The sequence below is a fragment of the Andrena cerasifolii genome, chromosome 6, assembly GCF_050908995.1.
Source record: "Andrena cerasifolii isolate SP2316 chromosome 6, iyAndCera1_principal, whole genome shotgun sequence".
NCBI lineage: Eukaryota > Metazoa > Arthropoda > Insecta > Hymenoptera > Andrenidae > Andrena > Andrena cerasifolii.
Window position 1 is genome coordinate 13,693,052 of NC_135123.1, and position 12,799 is coordinate 13,705,850.

The 12,799-nt window shown below is 45.6% G+C and overlaps 2 protein-coding genes across 5 annotated transcripts in view; one reads left to right on the forward strand and one right to left on the reverse strand.

Annotated features, from left to right (window-relative positions):
• The window catches only part of Sk (small conductance calcium-activated potassium channel), a 166,969-nt gene that overhangs the window by 112,207 nt on the left and 41,963 nt on the right, over positions 1–12,799 (forward strand). The window lies entirely within an intron of this gene.
• Positions 10,250–12,799, reverse strand: part of LOC143370032 (galactose mutarotase) — an 89,052-nt gene continuing 86,502 nt past the window's right edge. Inside the window, exon 6 of the mRNA XM_076814628.1 lies at positions 10,250–11,115. The gene's annotated coding sequence lies outside the window, so the exon portion shown is untranslated. The remainder of the gene's footprint in view (positions 11,116–12,799) is intronic.

The following is a 12,799-nucleotide window of genomic DNA, read 5'->3' on the forward strand; positions in this document are numbered from 1 at the left end:
CCAAATATAGCGACACCTGCAAAAGTATCAGGACGTGCCCGGAAGTATAACAAAATCGTTAATAAAGTTTTACAATCGTCAAAAACGTTAGTAAATTATTAATTATCTTCAGATATTAATTTATATACCAGTATGATGATAACAGCTTGAAAACTGTTCGAAACTGCTGTTTACACGTACCTGAAAAGCTTCTACAATGACAAAGTTTACACAATTCCAGTGGAACACTTGAAAATCACGAATAAGCGAACGCTGTTTCAGAGAGTGGTTGGGGTTGTAAAGTGTGCTATGAAATCTCTTGACTTTCGATTAACTGTACTGCCTTGTGAGTGCACAAATTTAAAAAAGAATACCGACGTATTGTCCCTCGGGCATTCATCTACCTTTAATACTAAAAATTTTACGGCCTACTCAACAATTTTTGAAATTCACTAATGTCCGGCTTTTCGGTGCGAATACCCCACTGTGCGGCGTGTAAAAGCAAGTGCCACGAATTGTCAGACTCGCGGATAACGTAGTCTTTTAAAAGCCCGCTATTCGTCTTACGCTTTTCCACCCAGCCCAGGATCCTGACACATGGCGCGAGAACGGCTGTTGAATCGATGGATGGCAGAGCGGGAATTCGTGACACGAGCACTTCCGGATCGCGCTTGCTGTTACTCGCGAAAATATTTGCTTCACTTGCTTTGTCGCTCTCGCGGGCGTTTAAACGCGACGCATTCCGCGCGACTGTACCTGGCAACGAATCGAACGGATATCGCTCGACATCAACGTTCCCCGCTCGTTAGCAGCGTGCCGTATCATAGCATTGAAGGCTCTGTTCACAGAGGATAGGCGCAGAATCACACGACGGAATTGCTCCTCAATCATGCGGCGAAAGGTGCACGCCCGGGTGAAACAAACTGGCTGCCGCGAAGCTGAAATTACTGGCCTGTTTACCCTGCTCCCCTGTAGTAATCATTTTTCAAATTGCTCAGATTTCCTCTGTCCCCCTTTTCCATTCAAAGGACGCCTAACGAAGTTGATGTTTTCCCTCCGCCTATATTCGCCTAATCACCCTCGCCCGAGCGTCCTCTCGAACTTGGTTAAATCTAGCGTGAACAGAAGGGACGCCGTTGACGACTGAATTACGCTGTTGACCGTAGCAATCTTTCGTCTGATCCCGTGCCAAGAACGAACGAATAGATTAACAATATTGGTATATCGGGTCGGGGTGGGAGTCGAAGCTAGACAGGGGAGAGAGATGTCTGTGTGTCTGTTAGCCGGAGAAAGAAGGCCAGGGGGGATGCATTCGATTGCTCCCTTTCTTTCTGCCGCGAACGTTCTGACGGGATTCTGGGCCAAATCATACATATCGTGGAAGCCTGGTCGACGAGTGCCTCTTATACTGGGTGTCCCCGGGCTCGTAATACGGAAACTGATACGAGAAGATCGTTAAAATAATTTTCGACCTGATTACTCCGGTGATTTTACGCGAGTTCTTCGCGAGAGCTGGTAGGAAGCTCTCGAAGGCTTGGTGTAAGAGAATTCGTCAGATTTCCCCTCAGTTCGCCGCGAAACGTATCAGCCACAGCTTCCAATTTGCATCTCGAAATCCGTCGTTTAATTAAGGATCAAATTGCATTACTGGCGATTAAGGGATTACAAGCGAAGGTCTGATGAAAGGGAAAAGGTTATTACGAGAATCTTATTAGCGATTCAGATCGATGAGTTCAAGTGACTACTTAGGTTCAGATTGAATTCGGTTAAATATTCCCGTTGAAGCGGCGGCGATCGTGGCGCCGCGGAAGGGGGTAGGATTCTCTTTACATTGTCGCGGAGAGAAACGGTAATGTTACACCCCGTATACGTAACGTTACGATTTTCGAGGAACGCGCAGAGATGTTTACGGTTGCCTGGCCACGGTTATCAGATTCGGCTGCCAGCGTGCAGCTCCTGAAAGAATCCGAAAATTTACACCCTCGCGCAGCTATGCAGTGGCGCGCGCCATCGACTTGCAAATGCTTACGGAGCTGAGGAATCTCCCGCGCGAGGAAATTTTGAAAATCGAAAAGTCAATGCGCGGCTCCCCGACGAATATCTCATTTTTCATGCATTGCTTTCGCGTCGATGGCGGTGCATATCCCGTGTGAAAGAGACTGAGAGAGGATGAAACAACCCCAGTTGTTCTTCGTGCGACGAGTTGATGTCGACGCGAGTCACCGTCACCTTTTCATTTTAATTCGCGATTACTCCCGACGAGAGCCGCTGGAATTACTTTCCTCGAAGCGTTTCGCCCAGAAAGCAGTCATAACTACGTTTGAATTTCAATGGCGACACTTTAGCAGAGCGGTAGTACGGGGAGGGCAAAGAAACCGCGATGCATCATCGTTCTTACTGAAAAGATCCTGCAGCTTCCGCGTACAGCCGGAAGTTCGATTACGCGTTGTTGTTCGGGCACGGTCGTTTCGCTGGTCGCGAGTTTTTACACCGGCTCCTGTCTCGAGTTGAAATCGTGCTCGTCCGAGTGTCTCCTCCAGCTTTCTCGTGTCTTTCTGCGAGCACGAGAAATAAATCGCGAACACGTGGAAGATCTTGGAAATGAACGGAGCCCGGCTTGGAAAACGACTGGGAGTTGAGTTTCGTTTTTTCCTCTGTTCCTTCGTTTCTTTGAGGCACCGTGAAAAATGCCGTCTTTATGAGAAGTAGGATCTTTGTGAAGATGGCTGGTGCATTTTCCTTTTTCCCCTTTTAAACACTGTTGCATACGGCGTTCAATGTATTAGATTGATGAGCAGAAGGAAATGAAAGGGGAAAATGTTGGAAATACCGAAGGGAGAAGTGTGAGCGTTTTCTTTGTACAGTTCCGTAACTTTAATTCTGGAATTTTTAGAATTTCCTTGGAGATAGAGCTCGGTCTTGCGTGTTTGGAATTATTAAAAATGTTTCGCTTCCTAACTTTTGCGCTTTGTTGCGCAGGGAGATTACGTGGGAAAGTAACGCATTCTAAAAGGGCGAACAAAACGTTCTGTTTACCAGGGGGTGGTATTTTTTCATGGAAACCATTATTTCTCAGGTAACGACGTGGACGTGTGCACAAGAGCGAAATAAAGCACCGGTTGTGCCGCGTGAAACGGTCTGCAGTGTTTGATGTTGGCATGGAACTCTTGTATAATTAAATGCAAAGACTGGGTGGAATTGTTCTCGATACTACGACGTGCTCGATAAGCCAATACTTATGATACGAAACGGCGATGTCGATATTCGAATGCGCCGGCATGATATCGGCCCTCCCCTTCATATCAAAATGTCCGAGGGAAATTAACGGGCGAAATGAATCGGGCCATTAAACAGATAAATTTCCGTCCTGGCCAGTGCAGGTTTTTCTGAAGGGTTTTTAAACCACCTGCAATTCGACGGCGAATTAATTCTCATTTCCAATTGTGCAAAAAAATACTTGAGACTTTAAAATTCATTAAATAATCTTGACAGATATCTTGCGAAATCTCGAGCAATATATTCACATTCATTTGCAATTCGAAATGACAATACTTACCTCCTCCCTCGACAAGATATCCTCGCTCTCGTGGCATCAATTTGTTGGAAATGGAAGCTCGATATTTTATAATACTATTAATTTCTCCTATGAATAATTCACACAGCGGTGTCTTAAATTAGATTCTTCGGTTCGTTTGGTAATCTCTCTTGCCCTGTTCACCTTAACAACGTTCTTTAAACTCGAAGACCGTTGGAGTTCTAATTCGTTTAACACCGTCTTATTGAGCACAGTAATTATGACAGGTGGCTAATGTTATTATAAAGTAGAGCTTGCCAACCAGCTCGTTATAAGGGAAGCCTCGCGGGATTGAGTAGATAAGGAAGTTACAGTATTGACTTCTCCCCCTGTGACCGAAGAAATGCGTCCACTCTTCATCTTCACTGGCCACACCTTTGCATAAACACCCCTTTACGAAATCCAGCTACTACTAGTGCATGCTAACAACTATTGCGTATCACGTCTATAAAGAAAGACACTAAAGAATTTGCGAAGACCTCAATTCCTACACTCTTACAGTGCGACATAGGTCGTTATAGAACTACCCCCAAGAAGTGTACCACAAACCTTCCATAAATCCACGCAAAAGTGGGGTGAACTCGCAGAACCGGTGAGTTGCTTCAGAAGAGAATATTACCAAGCAAGTATTAAAGAGTTCCCAACTGCGGCTCGCTAATTGCCGCGGATTAATCTCCAAGCAGGGTTGTTCTCCCAGTGTTTGTTCTTTTTCACCAGACGCGGCCGCGGAGAACGGACGCGTGACTCGCCACTTAACAAAGTCAAACAACTGAACTTCCCGCGAAACAGGCAGGGATAAATGTTTAACTGTGTTTGGCTACCCCTTGCCCGCCCCTCGCGCGCTAATTGAGCGCGACAATTGAGATCTGATAACGCGAATGCGAGATCGAGTATCGAGCCGCGAGCTCGGCTGTGTAAACGTGGTTGCCGTGGATCGCGAATACGCGGCGGGGGCGGCTGGTTTGTTTGTCTTAGCGGAGGAGCTCAGACGTCGGCGCTCTCCGTTTCTTGGCAACGAGCTACGACAAAATGAAGCGAAGTCAATATTCTGTACGATAAATCCTCGGCGCACGTGTTCCCGCGATCCCATGAACTCGCACGTTTACACATCGAGACTTATGAGTTCGCGAAACCGGAGAATTTCGAAGCAGGCGCGAGGTGTGCGTTTCCATGCACTTCAGCGCGATGCATTCGAATGCAGCGAGTGCCACGGGCACCCTCCGGCGAAACCTGTGAGATTCTGGGTGCTCTCTGGAGATCCGTGCCAATTCCTCTCGACATTGCCATTGAAATTCGTTTAGGAACACTTAATCTGTCGGCTGAGACCGAGCAACGAGGCAGTTCTTTGGTTCCCTTCATTGTACTGCCATTTGCTTCGCGCGATCCAAGGCGGGGCTGGTGTAGAAGAAGAAACGGAGGTTAATCAGCCGAATCGGTCGCGAACGAATTCCTGGCCGCGCTAGGTAGCGGTGGAAATTCAGTTTCCGGACAGAAAGCTCTCGTAACACATATTATTATACGAGATTCCTGAGATAACCGCGGTAGATTGGTAGCAGCCACATGCGCCGCGTATCATTGGCACTGCGCCAGTGAAGAACGGGGTAGTGGCGGTGGTGGATTTAAGTAACTAGTTCATGCTCGTTGGCGTGTATCCCTTGAATCTCCCTCTGGCGCCAGGGTCGCGAACGCTGGCAACTAGACGCTTTTCTATTAATTCCTATCCTCCCCTCCTGCTCCTCGATATTTCCACCAGAACGATGCAACCCCTACGGGGCTAACAATTCTCCCCATACCGGTTCGCGCTTGCGATAAAACGCCTTCCACACCCCTTTTACTCCCCTGCGTATCATGATCTTCTCCATGGTAGCATCCCTCCTCCATCCCCGTTCTCCTCTGAGGTCTACGCATCGGTAAAAATGTCAACGCGATCGTGGGAATTTGTTAGCCCCGAGTGATCTGAAACCTTCCGTCGAAGTAACAATTTCCTGCCATCTGATACTTCGTGCTTTCAATTCGCTGCGTTAAAATAAAAAAATAGAGGTGCAGTTTGTATAGAACTTAAGTACAAAGACCGCGATGAGATGCAGGACTTGAGAATAATTTCAGAATAACCTCAAAGCCGTCTGGCCTTTGCTGCCGCGGCGTACCTCTGTATTCAATCAAAGCCGGAAAGCGTGGTCCGCGAAGTAACAGAATGCATTAGCTTTGATCCGGAATTCGGGCCGCGTCTTTCGGAATCTGGCTGGCGCTGGGCGCTGATAAACTGCTTTAAGATGGTGGCGGTAAGTGTCGACGAAAGGATTATGTCGCAGCAGAAAAACAGTGTATTACAAGGTGTTCCTCGAGCATCCTTTCTACCGGACCTTCATCTCCTGAGACTATCCACTGTTGAGAAACTCGAGGCGTCTACTTCGAAGCTTTCTTAGGCATCCCTTCAGTCACATCTCACTCGTGCATCTTTGTCGTTCTGTGCTACTTAAAAACGAACCTTTAGCAACCTGAATCCCTTTAATCAGGATCTTGACTCCTCACTCTTTCCACCCGCAACAGCTACCCTTAAGATATTGTCAAAATGGTGTTAATTTCCTTAAAAAGTAGGCCTCGTAATTTTCAAATTAGTTCATCAAACTTTCACCGCCTTCGATAGATTGTTCATCAAAGCGAATGCACTTGTATCGCGCAGTAAAAAGAGCAATAGAACCGTGGCTAGGAGAACGGTAACGTATGGACGTTGGAATCTTTGGATCGTGCTAACTTTTCCATAAATGTCGGGATCCTAGCAGAGTGGATCGTAACGAGGGGATTAAGACTTCCCGAGCAGGTGAGTTTCGGGGTCTGCTGCTCGATTCCTCTGACCCCTTCGATGGAAAATGGTAAGCCCGAAGGAAGCACCGGGGAGAAACGCGATTTTTATCCTTCTGCCCGTTAAATACGCTGTAAAAGGGTAGGGATCGAGCGTGAGAAGTACATCGCCGTTCCGTAAGGAGGACGAATCCATCAAACTGAAAGTTTTCAGGTCAGCTGTTTTTATGGCTGGCTTCGGTTATTATATTTAGGGCGTTCCTGTCAGGGATCCTTCTTCGTTCTTTTTCGCTCCTTTCGGTTCTTCGTGGTGATCATAAATATACAGGATGGCCCACTAAGACGGGAAGACTTAACTGCCTCTTTCATAATAAAAAACACCATGAGAACTTTGGTACCAAAGTTGAGAAGTTCCGTAGGATATTCTGAAAGTTATCCTTGTGCTTCAGCCTTCAAGATAATCGACGTCTTTGCGAATCCCTCTAAATAGATTCAGCCTTATTCGTGGAAAATTCATTGGCGATATTTATCACTCAAAGTCAAATAACCCGAAATAAACAAATAAAACGCAACAAAACATACAAAGCTGCTTTTTCAAATTGCCTTTCGATGAATTAAATCCCGAACAGGCTTTCGACATGTCCAGATAAATATTCTCGCGACGAATGCGTCCAATCGTGTTTCGATCTCACAATCGGCGAAAATGTGGAAATTTTCCAATTGCAGTAGTATTTACCTACGTTATTTATTCCGCGTGTATATTTCACGCGAGAGCTTCAGTTTTAATTATTCGCGTTTTGGGCGTCGAATTCCTCTGTCGCGCAACATTGCGACATGATATTTTCCTGTGGGCGTTGACGATTTCAAATGACATTTACGGATGTAATTAATCCTCCCGCAGCTTTCGTTAGCAACGTTCAATCGCGCGAAATCGCTAGCAGTCGGTGACTGAAAGTGTCTCTATTAGGCTTTAGCGTGTCTGCGTGTTCTTTTTAACGACGAATAATCTTAACCTTCGAGCATGTTCGGTGTAGATTGAACTTTCCCTCGGTGCAGTCACGGAAGACGGGGAAGATAAGATAGTGCACCGACTCTGTTCTTTAATCCGTATCAGAAGCCAGGGTAAAAGCACTCTGACCTATTTTTATCACGTTACTACAACGAAGACGCCGACATCCGGCGATCCTAATCCTTGCATAACGTAGAAAGTCTGTGCGCCAGGCCATCGCCGAAAGCTTTGGCGGAAAGTCGAGGCTTCGCGAGAGCTTCCATCGGCCGCAGAAACCGAAGCATCGAACACGAAAACGAAATGGAAGACGTGTCAGAAAGGGAATAAAATAGGATCACTCAAATCATACGCTAATCACAATGGCAATCGCCAATCAAAGCAACTTGAATCATTTCTTTCGTCCTCAACTTACAAGAACACAGTTCAGAAGAAACTTGTCCAGTCCATTTCCTTCAAACTTCAAAACATTATTCTTCCTCGCCAAGCAGAATTCTCTAAAGACAGGTTTTCCTACACGCGACTGGACGCGACGTCATGAAGTTCAAAGTGGATTTTCTCGAAAATGAAGCGCAATGTCAAAAAATTTTATTCCTTTTCCTCGACTTATTTGCTTGTTCTAAATCGAAAAGAAACAGTGACATTTTTTGATATCGCGCTTGATTTTCGAGAAAATCGACTTTGAATCTCTCGACGCTGCGTCCAAACGCGTATAGGAAAACATATGTTAACGCAGCATCGTGTGATCGCAGCGATGCTTGTGTCTAGAGGAAAGCTGACCTTTCTGTAAGCGCGTTGGTTTCTTTGGATGGGAGATTAACGGGCAAAATTGTGATTAACGGTTTCTTCCAGCCGTGTCCCTGCTAGGTCCCTGGGCACGCGCTTTTACAGTAAGGTGGGGAGGGGGCCGTAGCTGAAAGCAATTCCGCGGAAAAACGCGAATCACGTTGACAGAAAAAGATAAGTAAAGTGACATTAACGAGCCGGGGGCAGATAAAGAGGGGCTCCTCTCGATCACACAAGATCCCCGTCAAAGGCAATGTTTGTCGAGCAGTTTGTTGTTTTCCTTTCATTTTCCCGCCTCTATTTATAAACGTATCGGCCGAGCTGCCGTGCTTATAAGGCCGGCGCTCCATCTTTTTCTCCTGTTGCATTCCCCTGCAGTCGCCTGCAAGGTATCGCTTCTTCTTTTTCCGCCTCCCCTTGAACCGCGTCACATTCATTCATGTGCCATCTTGCGAAGCAACTGCTGCCAAATGGACACGTGCACGCTCAATTAAAGCTTCTATTGTAATAAAACTTTCGTACTTCGCTGGTTACGGTTAAAACGACTCGACGATCTTCTCAGAATCGGCGCACTTGATCGGTTTAGAAGGTACCATAACTGAGGCATTTGATGGAAAAATGGCACATAAGCCTAGGTGCCCTTTTTCCTTAAATCGTTTAAATCGACTCAGGTATATGTTATATATAGGACATTACTTCTCTCGCGTTTACATTAGCTGGATGCTGTTTTGTTACGTAGCCTGATCGCGTGGTCGCGCTGCCGTGCTGTCGTGTAATAAGTACTTTTGTTTCACAGAGGATTTTGTGTAAGCGAGGAAATATGGGAAGTGAGGCGAGTTTCGAATCCGCAAGGAAAGAAGCTAATTTAGGAAAGGAAAAATTGATTTGTAAGGTAGTTTGCTGTATAGAATCGAAGAAACTAATATTTACTCAAAACATTACATTTTTTCTTTATTTTTATGCTTCATTTTGTATTTTTTATTTAAACAATGTATAACGAATGTGTAACTAAGGATGTAAACAAAGTTATATTTAAATAACTAAAGAAAGAAGCAATTTTGTTACGAATTTACCACATTTACGGAAAAATAAACCACTTGCTTGAAACTTATAAATAAAGACACCCCTAGTAGCATTTCTGGTTGGCCCACAGTATCCCCAAGTTGGGAATTAGTTGGCCATCAAAATGCCAACAATAAATGCTACTAGGGACATATCATTTTCAAATCACGATTTCTGTTTTCACAAAGTTTCAAGGACACGGTAACTACATGCTTACAAAAAATGGATTTAATCGCATTACTTTTTATTAAGTTATACTATAATGAAGACTTTGAAATCGATTTTCTTGAAATGGCATTTTGACGTACGTGCCCTTTTTCCATCAAGTGCCTCGATTTTAAACCGTGTACCACAGCGAATGTTAAATCACCAAGGCTGCTTGGAATCTTCTCCTCAAAGACGAGCATGCAGATGAATTCATTTAACCGCTTTTCTATCGTGGTTATTCGCATCATTGCTTTTTTCTTTCAGAGGAGAACGTTTTCAAAGAGCTACAATTAGCGAGCCTGACTGGCGTTTTTGCGCGAGAAACGAGTATGCCTCGAAGTACACTCGGACCGTTAATGCTCGCTAATGGGACAATGAATAAACCGAGAAAACAAGGGCCGTTCTGAACTTCGCGGGGCAAAAACGAGCGCGCCGCACCGCGAGCGGGACGGGGAAGAGAAAATCCTCGGTGAAACAGCGTCCCCCGAATCATTCCGCGGGACAGCAAGAAAACTTCATCACAATTTGATCCTGTGACGTTTGCGCGAAAGGCGAGAAGCTCGGCGATACTTTTTGTGTTATTCTTTACAGTCCACAGCTCGATGTTTGCTTCGAGTGAAATGCGAGAATAATGCCCCGGGTGTATGGTCGTTTGTCATGTTTATTTCCCACTTGCACTGGCCAAACCTGGGCAGCCAGTTTCTTTAGATTTAATGAGAGTTTAAAGTCGATCGTGAGGATCCCGAGTAATCTCGCCCAGTTAAATAATTAAGCGTGAGCAGGCGTACGAGATCCAACAGAATCTCTGAATGACCCCGCAATTCTGAGCGTTAGAATAAAATGGCATTCGAACGCAGTGGCGTGAACGCGATCGTGGCCCGCCAGCTATCGGCGCGATTACTTCGCATTCTGCTTTGCAATTCAAAATACACCACACTAGGAGGACTTCCAGGGGACTCGTCGACAATTTACGATTTTGGATGTCGAGCGTATCGGCGCTGAGGGGGAAGGGGAGAGCTGAGATGGCAAAACGAGAACAGGGCGGGGTCCTTCGGTTGATGTATATTTTCACTTGAAAAATTTAGGAAGCATCGGTGTCGCCTGCGATTCGGCGGCCATTTCCACTCGAACCTCTTGCAGTTTAGAGAGCAGCTTCCAGCCGACGATATGCCAGCAGCGTCGCCAGAGAATACGAATCAACTGGACGGCATGCTCGAGATTAAGATGTTGCCCTTCGTTCGATGGATCAATTCTGAAGATTAGGATGACTTTGAGAAGCCTTTGGCCTGTCTGTTTGACGAATGAATGGGAGAGAAGCAATAGGCAACTTCTTTGTCTAAATTCGTTTCTTCTTAGATATACGAAGATGGTAAAGTATTCTGCATTACTTAGTGCCTACATGAATAAGTAAATACACAAACAGCCTCCTCTAACGAAGTTGCACGTTCCCGGGATATTCTTTGTACGCTCCGTCCAATAAGCTCGTGGCACGCGTTCGATCTCCCAACGGTACGTTGTCAGAGAAAATAAGCGATGGAAGAAGCTACGCTTTTTCCTCCTATCGAGGAATACTCCAAGGGCTCGTGCATGTTATTATTTGCATATATCTTTCTCCAAGTAACTCCTTTCTCGTGCCTTTTGATGTATCAGGAATTGCCCTCTGTACGGCTGCGATACCCGGACGTACATCCAGTGCAGTCTTCTTGGGAAGTTAGAAGTAGAGAGCGTAAAGTATCTAAAAAGATTCCCAGCGATTGCTTTTCGATTAGCTTCCCAATGAACGTATGGGAAAATAATGTAACAGAGAATACCAACTAGAATAATTGTAGAATCGTTTTTAAAACCTAGGCGTGTACAGTTGTGATATTAATCGTGGCTCGGACCCGTCGCGAGACTATTAATGTAATACGAAAGGTCGACAAAGCCGCGGTAACTGCTCGTTAATTAATCAGTGGGTCTGCACAGTGCTATGACAGAATTCAAACCTTCAGGAACTCTATTTTTGTAACGGGAGAGATCAACACGTTCCGTGAGAGGGCATAAATCCAATCTGTCTGGGGACGATAAAATATGATCTGTCGCTTCGGATTTGAATCGAAGCCCCGCGGGAAATTATTTAAATATAAGCTGCCGCGCGATACCAGCTTCGAAAAATTCCGCCAATATATACATAATTCTCGCCGCGGCACCCACCTCTCGATAAACGCGTCACGGCTTCATTTATCTTCCCGCGGAACGTAACGCCTGCGCCCCCTTCTGATAATTAATTTCGCGGCAAGATCGAGGATGTACGAGCGCGTCAATTACGCTTCTATAGGGTCCCGCGTACGGAACGATTAATCGCAACGCGGAGGACTTTTGCTCGTCGAAAAACTGAGGCTCTGTAAATTTCAGCGAACGTTTGATTGGAGTAATGAGGAGTTCCTTCTTCTAATTTGGAGTTCGCGAAGGCTGAAGCAATGGAATTTTACGAGGGGAGAGGAGAGAGAAAGATTTTCTATCAATTCAATTGCTTTGTTTCAAACATTTCAGATTTAATCTTTAATCCCCACGAAACGACCGTTCAGAACGCCACGCAGCGAAACCGGAATAAAAGAATCGATACCAAACAATGCAATGGAAAGTGCGGCTGTATGAATACAATTTTACAAGATAGAGTGTCGAATATAAATCCTCGAACGCAAAATCCTCGTACTCGACACCCTGTACCCCCAGCTTCCCGCGGTGTTACGTTTCCGCGACAGAACTATTCATAGCGCTTCCCTCGGAATCATTTTTCACCCGATTGCCCCTGTCGCGCGACGAAAAAAATCCGTCCGAACGTGTCACCTTTTTCGCAGGCTTATACTACTGCGCGCTCGGACGTTCGGGTTTTAATCGCGGCTGCACCAGCCGCAGCCGTCGTAACTTGCGAGGGACGTCCTTGTCGAAGGCTGACGTGCCCTAGTGGTGGACCTTCGACTATCTGTCGTGCAAATTTTTGGACGCGCCGTGCGCGATAGTCGATATTCCAAGCACAACATGGAGCGGTAGTGTGATAGGGGGAAAAAAGTGACTGACGTTCGTATTGAATACCGTAAAACCTTTTAAAAATCGAAGCGATAAGTCTTTTTTATGGAGATTTGCAGCTGTGCTGCGTTCTTCAGGTAGCCTAGAAATGAAGTCGCGACATTGTTAAGGCTCTGTACGGCAGACAGTATTAATTTGCAAGATTTTGGAGATGTCGCGGAGCGTGTTATGTCAATTTGTAACTTTGCTGAAGAGGGTGAAGCGCCGTGAATAGATTGTATTCTGCGAATCCCTAATGGAATGTAGATTATCAATGAAGGAATGTAAACTGGCCAAACAAATTAATTGTCAAGGCATCGTCCACCTAGATGAAT